We start from the raw sequence: 17,732 nt of genomic DNA on the forward strand, positions 1-17,732 counted from the left end.
CCTATCTGATTTAGCCTTTGTTCTTTCTCTGACTTCCCACATATCTGAAGGAGGACTTCTTGTTGTCCTTGATTCCCATGGCTAGCCTGAGTTCGGTTTCTGCCTTGGTTCTTCTGGTCCACTCTCTCATTAATGATCTGGAGAGAGGGCTTGGTTTAGTTAGGGATGATCCTGCCTTGAGCAGGGATGGGACTAATTGACTTCCTGAGGTCCCTTCCAGCCCTACCTTTTGTATGATTCTGATTGTCACTTATTATTTATTCCCATAAGAAAATGATAATATATAGTGTTGTACTTTCAGTGCTAATTTGAGGTTATTACATAATAAACTTTCCCAGTCTGTTTTGTTAGATATGATATTCTTTATGTGGTGTTGCCATCTGTTGTATCACATTGGTTGTTTTCTTTCATTATACATTTTGAAGTGCATTAAACTGAGCTTGTACAATTGTGTAATGAGGTCACTTGTCCATGTAATCACCATTTACCCTTCCTGGTTTAAATTTCCTTTCTTAGTTTATGGTGGCTAAATAAGTAACATGGACATGATTTACCATGTAATGGCTTATTACGCTATAACTAGTAAAATGCACTAGGGGGCACATCAGAACAGTTTTACCCTCCTGCCCTTTCAGTACTACCTTACTGCCAGGTGGCGCTTTAGGACAAGAAATGCCCTGCCATGGCATTTGTTACCCTCTTTTTTTCCTTCTTAATTAAACCTTCATAAAAAGTCAAAAGTCTTTCTTTCATTCTTTCTTTTCTTTCTTACGGACTGCCCATGGAGTTTTAAAAAGACTTCTGGCCCCTCCTTGGGCCTAGCTTCCTCCGTGTCTTCCATGACAGCCTTGCCAATGGGACCCTGCTGACCAGCTACCGTCGGGCAGTGTTCACCTTGCTGCCCAAGTAGGGGGACCTTGGCTGCCTTAAGAACTGGTGGCTGGTCTCCCTTCTGTGAGCAGACTATAAGATCTTGGTGAAGGCACTGGCAAACTGGCTCTGCACTGTCATGGCCTATGTCATCAGGCCCGAGCAGAGCTACTGTGTGCTGGGCAGGACCATCCAGGACAACCTGTTCCTGCTGCGCAACCTGCTCACAGCTGCAGAGCTCTTTGGCCTAGGCATTGGCCTGGTCTCCCTGGACCAGGAGAAAACCTTTGATCCGGTCAGCCACCAGTACCTGCTCAGCACCCTCAAGGCTTTTGACTTTGGGCCCCTTTTTATTGCGGTGCTCTGGGTCCTATATCATGATGCCTTCAGCCTGCTGAAGGTGAATGGCATGCTGTGTGCCCCATTCCTAGTGCGTCAGGGCATCCGTCAGGGCTGCCCCCTGTCAGGCATGTTGTATGCCCTGGCCATCGAATCGCTGCTGCACATTCTGCAATATCACCTGGCTGGCTTAGCCCTGCCACTGGCACTAGGTCCGACCAATCCAATCCAGCTGTCGGTGTACTCAGATGACATAACAATCTTCATGGGCAACCAGGAGGACGTGTGGGCCCTGGTGAACTGCCAGCATACCTACAAGCTGACCTCATTGGCCCACATCAACTGAGGCAAGAGTGACACTCTTCTGCTTGGGACGCGAGCTGGCATCCATCCCCCAGACTTACCAGTGGCCTTGCCTGGCACCGGAAAGGCCTCAAAGCCCTGGGGGTGTTCCTGTGGCCACCAGCCCACAACTAGGAAGACCTGGTAGAGGGAGTGGAGGCCCACCTGCCATGCTAGTGCTTGCCCACCCTTTCCTACTGCGGACGGGTCCTCATCACCAACAACCTGGTGGTGGTGGTGACCCTGTGGAACTGCTGCACTGTGCTGGACCCCCCCCCCCCCCCCCCACTGGAGCTGCTCAAAATGCTGCAGCAGCTCCTAGTGGACTTCTTTTGGGACAGGCACCACTGGCTCCTGTGAGCCGCCCTTTACCTGCACACCACTGAGGGGTCGGGGCCTGCTCGACCTGGCTAGCAGGGTGGCTGCCTACTGCCTGCAAGCCCTCCAGTGACTCTTGTATGCTGAGGGCCACCTCTCATCATCGCAGCTAGCATGCCAGTTCCTGCACCAAGTGAGGGGGGCCTCGGCTTTGACTGGGAGCTGTTCATGCTGGACCTCACCTTCTTGAATGGGGCGGTCCTTCTCCCGTTCTACCACAGCATGGTGCAGACCTGGTGAGCTGCCTTCCATCTTTGTCCCCAGGGCAGGTGCCTGTGGTTCCTGCAGCTGCTTCAGGAGCCCCTGGTCTACAACCCAGCCCTGCAGTACATTGTGCCAAGTCAGGCATCTGCCAGCCTCATGGCCGCCCTCATCAAGGTGCACACGACCCACCTGGGCCACTTCCTGGACCCCGCTCAGTTTGGCTGGCTGTCAGCCAAGACCCTGGCTCCAGGAATTGGCCCAGGCTGGCCCTTCCCACCTGGCCCCATGCTCCATCCACACAGCGGGTTGCCTTCTGCAGGCTGTTAGGGCTGACATCCCAATGGAGGTGGTGGCTGCTCTGGAAGGCTACCTCCAGGCCCACTGAGCAGAGCTACTGCATGCTGGGCAGGAGCATCCAGGACAATCTGTTCCTGCTTTGAGACCTGCTGATGGCTGCAGACCTCTTTAGCCTCAACATCAGGCTTGTCTTCTTGGACTAGGAGACGGCCTTTGATCAGGCTGGCTATGACTACCTGTTTCAGACCCTTGAGGCCTTTGGCTTCAGGCTCGTCTTCACTTTGGCCCTCTGGGTCCTATTCTGGAACATTTCAAACATCTTGGAGGTGAATGGCATGCTCTGTGAGCCATTCCCAGTCTGCAGGGGCATCTGCCAGGGCTACCCTCTGTCGGGAATGTTGTATGCCTTGTCCATGAAGCCCCTACTCCATGTGCTGCGGTGGCACCTGACCAGACTGAGTCTTCCATCTGTCTCAGCAGGTTGCCTGTCAGTCAAGCTGACAGCATATGCAGATGACATGACGCCAGGGTGGCATCCAGTCCTTGGTCAGCTGTCAAGAAGCCTGTGAGCCTGCCTCTTCAGCTCGCATGAACTGGACCAAGAGTGACACCCTCCTTCTCAGTTCCTGGGTCAAACTCTCCCCCCCACCCGACTTGCCCAGGGGTTTTACCTGGCGTCAGGAGGGCCTCAAGGCCCTGGGGGTGTTCCTTGGGCCATCAGTCTTCTCGGCACAGAACTGGGAGGACCTTGGTGTTGAGGTGGAGGCATGCCTATAGCAATGGCGCTGGTGTCTGCCCAGACTCTCCTACCATGTCCTTATTATCAACAACCTAGCAGCTGTGGCACCGTTGTGCCATGTTGGATCCCCCCCCCCCCCCCCCCCCCCCCCCCCCCCATTGGACCTGCTTCAGAAGCTTCAGCAACTGCTTGTGGACTTCTTTTGGGACGGATGTCACTGGCCCCCCTGAGCCGCTCTTTATTTGCTGGTGACTGAGGGGGATCAGGGCTTGGTTGACCTGGTGGGCAGGGTGGCAGCAGCCTTTTGCTTACAGGCCCTCCAAGGGCTCCTCTACTGTGAGGACTGCCTCCCCTGGTGGCAGCTAGCTAATTTGTTTTTGCACCAGGTATGGGGCCTTGGTTTTGACTGGGTGCTGTTCCTTCTTGACCCCACCCTCCTGGACTGGGGTGTCCTCCCACCCTTCTATCGAAGCATGGTACAGTCCTAGCAAACTGTCTTCTTCCTCCTGCCCCAAGTCAGGCACCTGTGGTTTCCGCAGTTACTACAGGAGCCCTTGGTCCATAACCCAACCCTGCAGCACAATCTGCCAAGCCTCACCTCTAGCAGCCTTGTCAGCTCCCTTGTCCAGTCCGACAGGTTGTCAGCTGAGGTTCTGGCCACCCACTTGGGCATGCACTCAGTCTGCTGTGCTGCCAACTTCCTAAGGGATGTGCGAACCATTCTCTTGGAGGATGTGGCAGCCACCCTGGAGGAGCAACTCTGAGCACAGAGCCCACATTGTTGGGGATGTCCTGGGTGAGCTTTCCACCACTGCCCATTGTCCTAGTTGTTGTTAGTAACCTGCTTGGTGGGCCTGCCACCTTACTGGCTCTCCGTGTGTCTCATGGCAGAGGTACCGGGATCCGCTTTGATGTACTCCCCCGGAAGGCCCTGTATCTGTGGGCGATTCAGGTCTGCCATGCCCACATCCTTGCCACATAGTGTGGCAGAGGCACATAGCAGCACTGGCACTCATACCAGCCTGCCTCATGTGACGCATGCTTTATAAGCCTCCCATCTCCAAAAAGACCAGTGACTTCCAGTGGCGCTTGCTACGTGAGATACTGGCCACCAGCACTCTTGTCTGCCACATGGACCCAGCTGTGTCAGCGACTTGTCCCTTTTGTCTGGGGGGAGTGGAGGAGGACCTTAACCATGCCTTCCTTAGATGTCCCTGGCTGTCACAGCTGTTTGCTGTCCTCAGTGCTTTACTTGAGGCGCTAGGTTTGGCCTTCTCAGAGGTAACTGACTTGTTCTCCCTCCCCTACTGGGCAGCTGATGAGGGTATTATCTGCCTGGTCAACTTCTTACTCAGCCAGGCTAAGATGGCTATCTTCAGGAGCTGCAGGAACGAGCTTGACAGGGCTGGCTCAGACTATGCCCTTTGGCTCTTCCAGTTCTTGGTGTGGGCATGTCTGTTGCTGGAGTTTGAGCATGCTGTGCTCCAGCAGATGGTGCCTGTCTTCTAGGCACATTGGGCAATTCAGGTGGTGCTCTGCAGTGTTGAAGGTGGCCATTTATTCCTCTCACTGTGATACTGCTCCCTGCCTTCCTGGGGTACTGGCAGGGGTCTCAGCAGGCTGATGTTGCATTAGATATTTTTGTTTTTAGACTGTGAGGGCAGGGCTTGCAGGGCAAAGCCCTAGGCCCTGTGTGTTGTACCTGGGCCCCTGTGTGGGCAGTATTTTATTACTTTGTTGGGTTGCTACCCCCTTTTCCCCCTTAATAAGCCTTTATAAAAGTCAAAAAAGTCTGTCTCTTTTACAAATGAATAAGAAAGTATGTGATTAAATTAAAATATTGGTTTGTAAAAATTTAATTTATTAATTTTTTTGGATACAATACGGCCTTCTGTGTGCTTGCTGGAACTGAAAAAAATGCAAAGAGTGGTGGAAGAGGAGCAGGATAAAAATTTGGAGGGTTGTGTTGAATAGTAGTGGCTGAGGGTGGGTGGCTGGCCAGCTGTAATAAGCGACAACGGGGGGCGGCACTGCCACCTGTCTCAGCGAGGTGACGTGGCAGGAGGAGATGGATAGGCTCGGGGCCCTGCTACTCTAGGCAGGAGCAGGATGAAAAGTTGGGGGGGCCACAGTCCTGCCCAACCCAAAACGTGATTTGTGCATGCCAGGCTGCCAGCTGACAGACTCCCACATGCCCACTGTAATAAATATATGGGCTCAAATAAGGAACTGGTTTGGGCCTGGGATTATGGCTGGAAATCCTTCTTACGCAACCCCACACCATGCCTCTGTGGCACTGGAGGACTCTTTTGTACATTTCTGACCAGAGACTTGCCTGGCCCAAAGCTCGATTTGCTCATGTGAGGCTGCCAATTGACAGCTTCCCCATGCCCACTGTACTAACTATATGGGCTCAAATAAGGAATTAGCTTTTGGGGTAAGATTACAGATTGAAATCCTTTCTGGGCCATCTGACACCACGCTGTATGCCACCGGGGGACTCTCCTGGACATTCGTGACCAGAGTCTTGCCTGGCCCAAAACACATCAGGTTGCCAACTGACAGCATGCCAGCCACAGTGCTAAGTATATCGACTCAGATAAGGAACTGGATTTGAGGCTGAGAATATGGCTAGAAATCATTCTTGGGTCACCCCATGGCATACCTCTGTGGCACCGAGGGACTCTCCTGGATATTTTTGGCCAGAGTCTTGCCCAGCCCGAAGTGCAGTTTGTGTGTGCTAGGCTGGCAACTGACAGTCCCCCCATGCTCACTGTACTAGTATACAGGCCCAAATAAGAAATTTATTTTGGGTTGGGATTAGAGATGGAAATCCTTCTTGGGCCACCCCACGCCATGCCTCTGTGGTTTTTCTAGTTTTTTGGTTTTCCTGAAACTGGGCCTTTTTGGGGGCTGGGATTACAGCTGGAAATTCTCCCTGATCCAGCCCACAGTCAGGGGTGTCCAAGAGAGTCCCCCAGTGCCACAGAGGCATGGCATGTGATAGCCATGGGGTGTAATAGCTAGCTGTGGGGTGTAATAGCCACATGTAATAGTGCATGGGAATGGCAGATATGTGCCCAGCTCTGGGGTGTAACAGCTGCATATAACAGAGACATAACAGTGTATGGGGAGGGTTGTGATGCACCCCAGAGCTGGGTGCAACAGCCACATATAACAGTTTAGCATAGTCCACACCATATGCTGCCAATGCCCTTCAGTCCTGATCCGCAACCCCCTACCCTCCCAGGAGTAGCATGCAGTGGGTCCCAGAGGGATCAAAACTCCAAGCTGCAGGAGGCAGCTTGGGTTCTTTCCAACCCCCTTCTGGGGTTAAGCCAGGCAGCTCAGTATGCAGATGGCACATGGAGGATCCCAGAGGCACTAGGGCCTGCAGCTGTAGCTAGCAGCCCAGGCATTGATAACTCAGTGATACAGCTTTTGTCTGTCGTGTGGGAGACCTAGGTTTGATTCCCAGCCAGGGCACCAGAGGATTGATTTGCTTGTAAAAGGGAATCCCCACTGGGTAGAGGGTACCCCTCCCCTCTCTTACCTTGCCTCACCAGGGTGCTTCTCTCTCAAATTTTGTGGGATTAGCGCCTCATATTTTGGGAAACCCTGCATCTTATATTTTGTGAACCCTGCACCTCAAGTCTGTAATGTTGATTTGTCTCTGTTATATGTGTATGTCCACCTAAAATCCCCTTGACTCTCCTCTGCTCTGCTGGTTCTGCCCCCTCTCCCCCAGGTGCTGGGGGGAGGGTACCATCATCTCCCAGGGTCCTCTTGCCCCCCACATACGTTATAGTCTACCCTATTCTTTCCCTATTAAACCCATATATGATTACTTTCCAATTGGTCTCAGCTCTACTCTATAGGAGATAGGAGGAGAGCTGCTCCCCCATAAGCAACTACCCCTCACATAGTGCACTAACACCTGCTAAATCCCTTCAACTGGAGAGGGGTACTTCATTTGAATACCACCCAGATTACATTTACCACCCAGGTTACCCCCAGCCTTGCTGGTCCCCCTCACTCCTGACCTGCCTACCCAGCCCTGCAAACCAAAAACCCAGTCCAACAAAAAGTCATTTTAATTAACCTGAGTCTTGAACTGCCTGACCCATAACAATTTGATCTTTACCACAAAGTGCATGCGAACACAGGGAACATATTTTTTTGGAATCCAAAAAAGTTGTATTTCTTTCATTAATCTGAAAATTTGCAAGATTAGCACCTGGAGTCTTGTTGAAGTATTGCAATAGAAATTCAATGGCTTTCCATGGATTACTGAGTGAACCCAAGCGGAACCTGGTGGTGTAATAGGTGCAAAGTAGGGAAAATAATGTTTTCGGGTGTATGTCAGATCCATGTTGAATATTTAAAATGATAAAAAACACCCCCATAGAAAAAAATTCAGGAGCTAAAAATAAAACATGTTGGAGGTGTTTTAAATTACCATGATAAAAAAAATCTAAAACAAATCAGCTGACATGGATACACAGATGCTATTTAGCTAGCTTAATGATGATTTTTGTCATGTGGATGCAGAAAAAGTGTAACGTGGAAACAGGAGAGGTGTCACGTGGACAAGCGCCCTGACTGACCCTCTAAGAATCTTATAAAAAATAAACACATTTGTAGAGACTGTTCCAAATAAACTAAACTTTAAACACTTTTTTTTTTAAAAGGGAGAAACATTATGTTGGGTTCTGTCCTAGAGGTGGTTACATTTCAGTGGTAGGAAAAGTAATTTCTCTATGTACACATTAAGTATAGAGTGCTTCAGAATATTTTTGAGATCAAAGGCAATGTACAACTATTACCACAACTAGTTTCAGGGCTTCATTATTTGATATTGTCTGCCTATTTTAAAAGCAAAGTGATGACTTAAGGCTTCTGGAGTCGGTGCTCAGGCAGTGGTTGAGAGACATGCATAACACCTCCGGGTTTGAACACGGGGAGTGTGCTTGCCGCCTTCCACTGCTATATGTTGTATTCTGTTCTACCCAGCTAGCACGCAGGGTGATGATGCCATGGCCATGCTTCATCCTGCAGACTTTCGTATGTGTAGTTTTCAGTGCTGTTAGCAATTCTAGCTCTCCCCTGTGCCTGGGGAGTGCTGATAGCAGCACTAAGTCTTCCTCTTATGCAGAAGAATGTAATGAGGAAAGGGTTTGGTGTTATCTACTGCAATTGTTGCCTAACTATGGGCATTTCTTTGACAAATATGCAGGTTGCAGGATTTTTCTATTTAACTTTAGTTTTGATTACAAAATAGTGTATAAGTTGCTTTTATTTACAATAACTACAGTGATTGATTAAACTAAGATGTATATATGGAAATACCAGTATTAAAGATGCCTATGCAACCTTAATCTAGCTCCCTTTTGTGTATTTATTATAATGCTGTCTTTAATGACCTGATTCATACTATTTTCCCTGCAGGTTCTTTGCCTCATTCAGTGCACAGAATGAACAGTACTCATGTTGGGAGAAGTTACTGAATATTTTGTCTTATCCTCATTGTCTGGATGGCCAAAGTTTTTATTTATTGCACCATGTTCAAACCATGTTCTGAAGATAATTCTTAATTTCCTTATAGACTTCTCTGAGACACACTATATAATGTATCTGAGTGTTTCACAAACAATTAAATTTAACTTCACAACATTTCTGTGAAGTGTGGAAGTTAAGCATTATTCCCCATGTTACAGATGAGGCGCTTGATCCAAAATATCCATTTAATTTTGGCTGCCCTATTAAAGACCTGATATATTTAAGGTCCATGGTAAAGGGGAGGAATCTAAAAAAACACTGGGGTAAGGAATGATAATGGAGATTGGCAAGAATGGGGCTGAGAAGCTGTATCTGTAAAAACCCAGTAGTGTAACTAAGGGTGAGTGAGAATGGTACTAATCCCAGAAACTGATTTAGATGGGTGTCAGTATAGTGGCCCCTAGGCATCCCGGAGCTGTGAAAACATCCCATTGTGCAGGAAAACCATGTTGCAGCAGCAGCAGCCAGTGTTAAATTCACTACTTAACCTCTGGTGAAACTCATTGTGTACATCTAGTGCTGGTCCACATGAACTATGACAGCCTGTAGAGTTACTCTATTAATTCTATTGTTAGATATTTGTGAAGTGACTCTAAAGGTTCCAAGTCTGCTGATGAAATGTGTAAATATGATGTCACACAGTGAAATGTCTCGGTGATTGTAGTTTGCATCTCTAAGTATTTAGAAAAACACATATTAAAACTATGTTAAAGGAACTTCATTCAGTTACAAATGGTGTCTAGGCAACCATAATTGACCTCCTCGTTCGCAAGATTTATGATATAATCTTTAACTACATGATCATATTTTTTGCAGGAGCCCCTCTGTTCAGTTGCGTCTCAACTCTCACTCTTTAAAATACGACTATTTACCAAGGTACTTTTTTTGCTGGGTGCCCATGTTAAGATCTTGAGTTTGACTCCTATGTGGCTTATAGTCCAGTATAACCCTAATGTCTTGTGGGGGTGGGGGGGTTGTGTTTTGTTTTGTTTTTTAAGTTTTGCAGCCTAGCCAGCTGTCCTACAGTTTGTATTAGTGCATTTAATTATTCCATCCTAAGTAAAGGACTTTGCCCTTGTCCGTCTTGAATTTTATTCAGTTACTTTTGAACCATTTTTCCAGTGCATCAAGGTCATTCTGAATTCTAATCCTAGGCTTCAAAGTGTTTGCAACTCCACTCAGCTTGGTATTACCTGTAAATTTGCTAACTGTGCACTCAGTCCCAGTTTCCCCAACAAACTAATTTTATATCAAAGGCATGTAATCAGAGGCATATTAACAGGGCGGTTCTGAGCCCTGGGCAGCAGTAGCTCCTGGCTGGCTGTGGCAGTAGCAAAGCTGGCCGGTAGTGGCAGTTGCTGTTGTTTTTGTTGCCACCTCTGAGTTGGCATTGGGGGCTGCTGACCAGGTTGACCTATCTTAGGTACACAACTGTGCATAACTAAACAATGTTTTCATGGGGGGAGGGGAGCAGGAAAGATCAATCCTCATATAAAGACTGTCTTTCTGCTCCAAGGTACTAAATCTTTTCTAAGGAAAGTATTTTTAACATGGGTATAACAGCATGTTTTCCCTATCTTTAGGGTTTTGCTGCATGTTACTATTAGCAAGTGTTAAATGAACTTAAAACGTGAGCTCCTATACGTTAAAGTAGGAAAATGCATATCAAGTGCTCTCAGAACATCACAAAGTTACACCATTTTGAGCGAGGAGCATCTCTAGCTCATGTTAAATAACATCTGTTTTGCTAACCTTAGTCTCTTCCAAGGAAATAAAGCAAGCAATTTGCAGTCTTCTAGCATCCCAGGATGCACCACTCCTGTTCTGTGGGCAATATTTCCACCCTCCTAAACACTACTGCCTAAGGGGTGGTGCTGCCCAGGGGCAGGCAAGACCCTGTTAGTACTAGGGCTGCCACAGCCAGGTCCCCTGTGCACGAGAGCCCCAAACTGAGCAGGCAGACAGTGACATGGCTGCCCTACTGCTCCATGGTCTTGCCATGCCAACCTCCCTCCAGGTGGCTGGGGGACATGGCTTAGTAAGAATATGGAGCTGCCGGGAGGGTAAGAAGTATGGCTCCATGTGAGTCCAGCTTTCCCCATAAGCATGTAGCCACAATTGCTGGGAGGGGAGGTGGAGCATGAATCCTTAATACGCAACTGCTTAGAGCACATTCTAACTTTAACACTGCATAACATCCCATAGATTTAGCACGTGTGAACTGTAATGTGTAACAGCCCCCTTACTCTTGAAGGTAGCTGGACCCTTTTTTGTGAAATAACCCCAAACTATTCAGCTTAAGGGAGGCATGCAGCATGTAACATTTTTAACTTAAATGATTAAAGTTTGCAAAGTTATAAGTAATAGAAAATGTATTAAATTTAGCCAACACTTTTCATAATATGCATCTTACAGTCCTGCCTATAAGAAACTGTGTAGGTATGCACAGAGATACTTGCAGGGTGGGTGGGGAAAAGGGGGACAATAAATGGAGTACCCATATTTATCTGCATACCACATGTACATTATTTTCAAAGTTGTAATGAGTGTCATCTACCATAGGCCCATGGAGTGGCAGCTCGGGGAGGGGCGGGGGGGGCGGGTTATGGTGCACTGTGCCCGCCCCCCCCATGTGCTGTGCCCCCCAGACTCGGGAGGCACCAGTTGTCCATGCTCTGGATGTGTGGAGCAGGGGTGGGGTCCCCTCCTCAGCCTCACTCTCTTGCTTTTCCTTGCTGCTCTCCTGACAGCTACAGGTTTAATCCTCGCAGCAGCTGCAAATTAAGGATTATGAGAGGGTTAACTTTTTTTGCAGAGCAGCGGGGGTGGGGGTGGGGGTGGGGGGGAGTGATACAGATGAGGGGACTCTGCCCCATGTGGTGGAGTGTTCACCACTGGGGAAGTTGGTGCAGAGCACAACCTCCTGCCATCACACCAGCACCTCTTTGCCTCCTTTCTTGCATGAAAGTCACTGTTCTCATTTAAGACACACCCTTTGTTTGGGGACAGTTTCACCAGGGATATGAACAAATACGGTATCTTTGCCAAGATGATTCCTCTTATTCGCTTTACTGTCAGTTTGGTTTTATTTCATTTTTAAAAAACCATTATACTTCTCAAAATATGAGCACAGAGAATAGAATGGAAGAAATAATCATCACTGTAATGATGAAATGTGTAGCTCAGGAGACTGTCTCTGTAAGCAAAACTTTGGGGGTGTTTACACGGTGCTTTATTTTACTTTAAACTAAATTGTGTTGATGTAAAAAGATCTGTGTTCACACAATGCAATTCCTTAGCAGGGTGTAGTCTGCAAATTGGATGTTTTCGCTTCATCTAGAGTCAGCAATAACTTTACCTTACTGTAATAATGTATGCTAAATGTGATTGTGTATATGCTTCAGATTACTTTGGCAGTCCTCTGGCTGCCTTCCCGCACTACTTTGTACTTTGCCCCAATCTTGCCCCTTGCTTTGGAGTCACAGTGATAGGATGTCATACGCCTGTTTAAAAAACTGGCATATGTGCAAATTTGGTCCATTTGTACTTCCATGTTCCAGAAGTAAGCAGACATAGGTGCTGATGTAGCATTTTGTTTTTTGCCCTGTGCCATGCCATCTTGTCAAGTTTTCAACTGGAACTTGCCCTCTGGGGAGAGGCAAAGGTATAAAAAACCATAAGGTCTAGACAAATAAAGAATGCTTTTGAGAGAACTGCTAAACTGAGAGCTGAACAGTGTTACAACTGCAACATTAGCAGTGCTAAAAATAGGATAGGGTGGTGGCTCACCAGAAAGCAAAGGCAAAATTGGGACCTCTAGAACCCTCTGTTTTATATTATGATGAACTAGACAGGATTTTAGCATGGGACACCTGCCTGCACTTTGTTTCAGACATGGCTGATGCACAGGGGGACACAAAGGACTGCACAAGCTTATAACTCCTTGTGGAAAGATTTGCCTGAGAGCCAGGAGGCCTTTAATCAACAGAAGCCCAACTGAGACCATGTATGAATGGACTGAGACACCCAGTCCTGCAGCTCCATTGCTGGTTTCCTTTCTTTGTGTGAAAAAGTCAGAAAGTTAGTCACAATGCACAGAAGCATAATTGCATTTGTCCTCATTAGAATATATTGGTATTATAGGCTGTGATATTTGTGTGGTATTTTTATTTCCAACAGCTGAATGCTGCCATCCTGGGTGGGTAGAAACTTAATATCTTTTCCGAGTTCTGTTTCCCCTTCCTCCAAGTTTACAGTTTCTGTCTCTGTCTTAAAAATGGTGATCACATTCTGCAAGGATGAAATAGGTGGACCACTTACCTTGGGATGGTCAATTTGTCAGTCACGGCCCGTCTCCCTCCATTTCCCAGTATTCTCTAGCATTTTCCCAATCAAACCACCAAAACACACCCATCCCCCCTTCCCCCTCAATTCACTCAGGATGTTGACACCACTGTATCCAACATATTTGCTTGGCTACACATTCTTTTCTATACCTGGATCCTATATCCAAATCCTAACTGTGCCAGATTCAATGAAAGCTGAGTGTTCCATGGGTCCAGGGTTGTATGTGCAGTGAATTTTGACTAATCAAGCAATTCATTAATAAAGTTAATGAAACCAAGTTTATTTTCATTGCAAATCTTAAGCATTTTACCAGTACTAACACATTTAAAGTACATTGCAGCAATAAGCAAACTGTTGGTAGATAGCACATTCTACAGTGATATTAATGAGGCATGGTTAACACTGTGGATTCCCAGTGTGTCTCAGATCCATTGCAAAACTGCATTAATGGCACAGAAAACTTTGAGTGTGTCTTCAGGGGATACAAAATGGAATTTTTGGATCCAGAAAGGGATTCATCATGGCTGTAACAGGGATATATAAAGGTGTCTTCACAAATTCCTGAGCAGTTGGGTATAGCCCTCCAACCAAACCCTAAGTCAGGAAATACTAGTCTGGTTCATGGTAGAAATGTAGAAGTTTGTTGGCTTTCCCTTACGTTTATGAAAAGGGTTTCCTTTTATACTTAATGGAAAGGTGTTTTCTTTTCTGTTTGGTCACATGGCTTAGGAGCACATTTCTCTGGGCTCTGCTGGGAGAAGTGTAAATATAATCATGTGACTGTTTGTTCGATTATGAATAGCAATAAGCAAATTGCTGTTCATTAGTTCTCTGGCCCATGAAGAGATGTGGAATGCAATGCCACCAAACTGCAAACAGCATACCCTGTGCAGCAAACATTTAGCCAGCTGTCTGCTACTAACACTCGAAATTGAGCTATAGGAGTCCAGAACCTCTTGTTCTTGTGGCCCTAAGAACATACAAAGGCAGGTGAAAAAGCAATTAATGTCTTCAGTGTCTTCTATGACTGGGAAGAGCCACTGGGGATGGTATGTCCAAAATAGTGGTTTTTATTTTTTACTATGGAAACTAAAAAACTTTTTTCTTTCATCTTCTCTTCCCCCTCCCCCACCCTCTTTTTTGTTTTTTCTTTCCATCTCCACACATTATTAACCATTGCCCAGCATCTGTTACATTGAAGAGGAACAAACAGAAGAACAAGAGAGAAAACATTCACTAACCTAAGGGAAGTTTTTGAGAAACAAGGAGTGATCTACATGTGTGCTTTACTGGGCAGTAGACTAATTTACTGCACAGTAAAGCATCACTGTTTACACATGCACCACAATTTACTCTGGTGCAGGATAGTCCTTTCAGACATGGGTACTATCTGATGGTGGAGTAAATGACTGTGCTTAAATGCATGTGTAGACAGTGATGTTGGGATTAGTTTACTCTGGCTCAAATTGTACCAGAGTTTATTCAGTCTCATTAATTGCATGCATAGAGATGCCCAAGGAAGAACTATTTAGGAGTAGAGGGTGGCTCTACAGGATGAGAAGCAAAATAACAAAAGACAAAAGTGTGGGCTTTTTCATGATCAACTGGCAGTCAAAGGGCTTGCTGTGACAAGGCAACTATCAGGGAAGTTTGTTGAAGTAGAGTCAGATGAGGTTCTTTGGGTTGATGTGATATCTTGTATTAGATCAACTAAATAGTTAGAAAATTGTTCTTTGCAAACTTTCAGGCATAAACATCCTTCTTCAGGCATAGGGAGAAACTGTTGGTGTTATGTTTTTTCCACGGTAGAATAGAAGCCAATATGCAAAATCCAGGTCTGTGAAATAGATCACCTTCCCAGCAATACCCTCCTAGCCACCATGGATGTCACCAGCTTATATATCAATATCCCACATCAGGATGGCATCCAAGCCTGCTTTGCAAATCTACAAAAGCAAGATTACAATTCAAAAGCACAGACCTAAAGATGTGCCTGCCACTTTAAGAGGCTTAGGCAGGCTGTGGAACAGCTGGCAGGTGCAAACAAGTCCAATTAGGTGGTCATATGACTGCAAGGGGGCCACCTGATTGGGGGAGGGTGGGGCTGCCAAGGTATAAACCCAGGTCCTAGGAGCAGAGCTGGAAGTTGCATCTAGGGAACCAGTAGAGCAACATCGCACAGGAGATGCAGCTTAGGAGAGCAGCTCCTGAAACGTCTGGAGGTTAGGGTAGGAACTATGGGGATGGAGGAGGTTCCTCTGGTCCTGGATAAGAACTGAAACTGCACCCTGCTGGGGTTGGGTGGTGTGGTGGGGCTGCCTGTGCCAGGAAATGCCACACCTGTGCTTCCCCAGTGAAAGGTGAGGATGGGGCACCATAAAGCCTCAGCTCTTGCTACCTTGCGAGCACCCCATGTAGTGGAAAGGATAGGGGAGTACACCCTGGCAAAAAAGTGCAGGGTCCTGGCTCATAAAGTGGGGCCTGAAGCCCAAGGGGCATAAAGCCCACTGACTCCTGTGAGGGGCAGAGTTTAAAGGCTGAGTTTAGCCCAGTATGGGGCAGAAAGTTGAAGGTCATGTAGAGTACAGTCTGTGGGTGGCCTGAAGGATTGCATGTAGGTTGACTAGAGCATGTGAGCAGTGAAGCCCAAAGGACCATGTAGAACAGGGCCTGGGTGGGACCCAAAGGGTGCATGGAGTGAGGCCCAGTGAGGTTCAGAATGGATGAGGCCCAGGAGTGGGTGGAGTGATTGATGCCTGGCAAAGAGCAAAATGTTAGAGGCCCAGCAAAGGTCTAGAGTTGTCAGCAGTTTAGATGCCATCTGTGAGGTATGAGGTATGGTTTAGGTGTGGTATGGAGCCATGTAATTGTCCCAGCACAGCAGGGCTGCAATTAGGACAGCTTCCCTCATTTAACAAACATTATGGTAACATCAAAGGTGTGGCAGGAGAGGCAGGGCAGACTGCCCTAGGTAGAGAGTGACCCAATGATGGGAGTGGCCAGAGGGCGGAACTTGTAGTCACCCCCTATCACAGCTTCTATTTTAGCACAGAGAACACAACACCAGCAGACTCTCCCTTTGCCTGAAGAAGGGCATTTGTTCCCCAAAGCATGCAAAGAACAGTTTTTTCAACTATTTAGTTGGTCGAATAAAAGTCATTACTGTCTGCCTATGTCCTTAGACCAATACAGCTACCACCAACAACCCTTGAGATAGAGTGGAGTCTTGTGGTAACAAAGGAAATATAGAGTTGGTCAGAGAGTACTGCAGACAATGCCAGTGGATGCAATGAATGGGCAAATACTGTTGGAAAGCATGTACCTCCAAAGCTGCTGTTTGGACTTTTACCTCTGTGATCTGACATGTTGCATTCATTTGAACTCAGATTTTACTAGCCTCTCTTCTATCTATTCCAACACAGAGGAAAGGCAGCAAGAAGGCACAGCAGCCCCCCTGGCTCTCCAGGGACCTAGCGGACCTACTGTGGCTAAAAAGGAAAGCCTACAAAGGATGGAGGACGGGATTCACCTCCAAGGAGGATTACTCCGTAGTGGTCCGGTCCTGCAGGGAGCAAACCAGGAAAGCCAAGGCTGCAACTGAACTCCAACTAGCTTCAGGCATCAAGGACAACAAAAAGTCCTTTTTCAGATATGTGGGGAGCCGAAGGAAAAGCAAGGGCAATGTTGGACCCCTGCTAAACCAGATGGGGCAACTGACAACTGACGCCCAGGAAAAAGCCAACCTATTAAATAGGTACTTTGCGTCAGTCTTTCATCAGTCACATGGGATGTCCATGCCTGCTATGGGACAGGGAAATCTGGGTGAGGGGAATCCCCTACCCTCCATCAATGCTGACCTCGTGAAGGAACACCTTGAGAAGCTGGATACCTTCAAGTCAGCTGGCCCTGACAACCTGCACCCCAGGGTACTCAAGAAGCTGGCGAGCATTATAGCCCAGCCCCTGGCACAGATCTTTGAAAACTCCTGGTGCTCTGGTGTAGCGCCCAAAGACTGGAAGAAGGCCAATGTGGTGCCGATCTTTAAGAAAGGGAGGAGAGTGGATCTGGCTAACTACAGGCCCATTAGCCTGACTTCTATCCTGGGGAAGATCTTAGAAAAGTTTATTAAGGAGGCCATCCTTGAGGGACTGGCCCAGGCTAACATTCTAAGGGACAGCCAGCATGGGTTTGTTGCGGGTAGGTCTTGTTTGACCAATCTCATTTCCTTCTATGACCAGGTGACCTATCACCTGGACAAGGGAGAAGAGATTGATGTCATATATCTTGACTTCAAAAAAGCTTTTGATCTGGTATCCCATGATCACCTCTTGGCCAAACTGGCCGGTTGTGGCTTTGGCTCCACCACGATCCGCTGGCTGGGAAATTGGCTTCGTGGTCGGACCCAGAGAGTTGTGATTGATGGCAGTCACTCATCGTGGTGCCCTGTGACCAGTGGGGTCCCTCAAGGCTCTGTCCTGGGACCCATACTGTTCAACATCTTCATTAACGATGTGGACATTGGAGTCAGGAGTGGACTGGCCAAGTTTGCTGATGACACCAAACTTTGGGGCAAAGCATCCACGCCAGAAGATAGGTGGGTGATCCAGGCTGACCTGGACAAGCTCAGCAAATGGGCAGACGAGAACCTGATGGTGTT

This window comes from Crocodylus siamensis, chromosome 4 (assembly GCF_052110815.1).
Source record: "Crocodylus siamensis isolate JL-2025a chromosome 4, ASM5211081v1, whole genome shotgun sequence".
Taxonomy (NCBI): domain Eukaryota; kingdom Metazoa; phylum Chordata; order Crocodylia; family Crocodylidae; genus Crocodylus; species Crocodylus siamensis.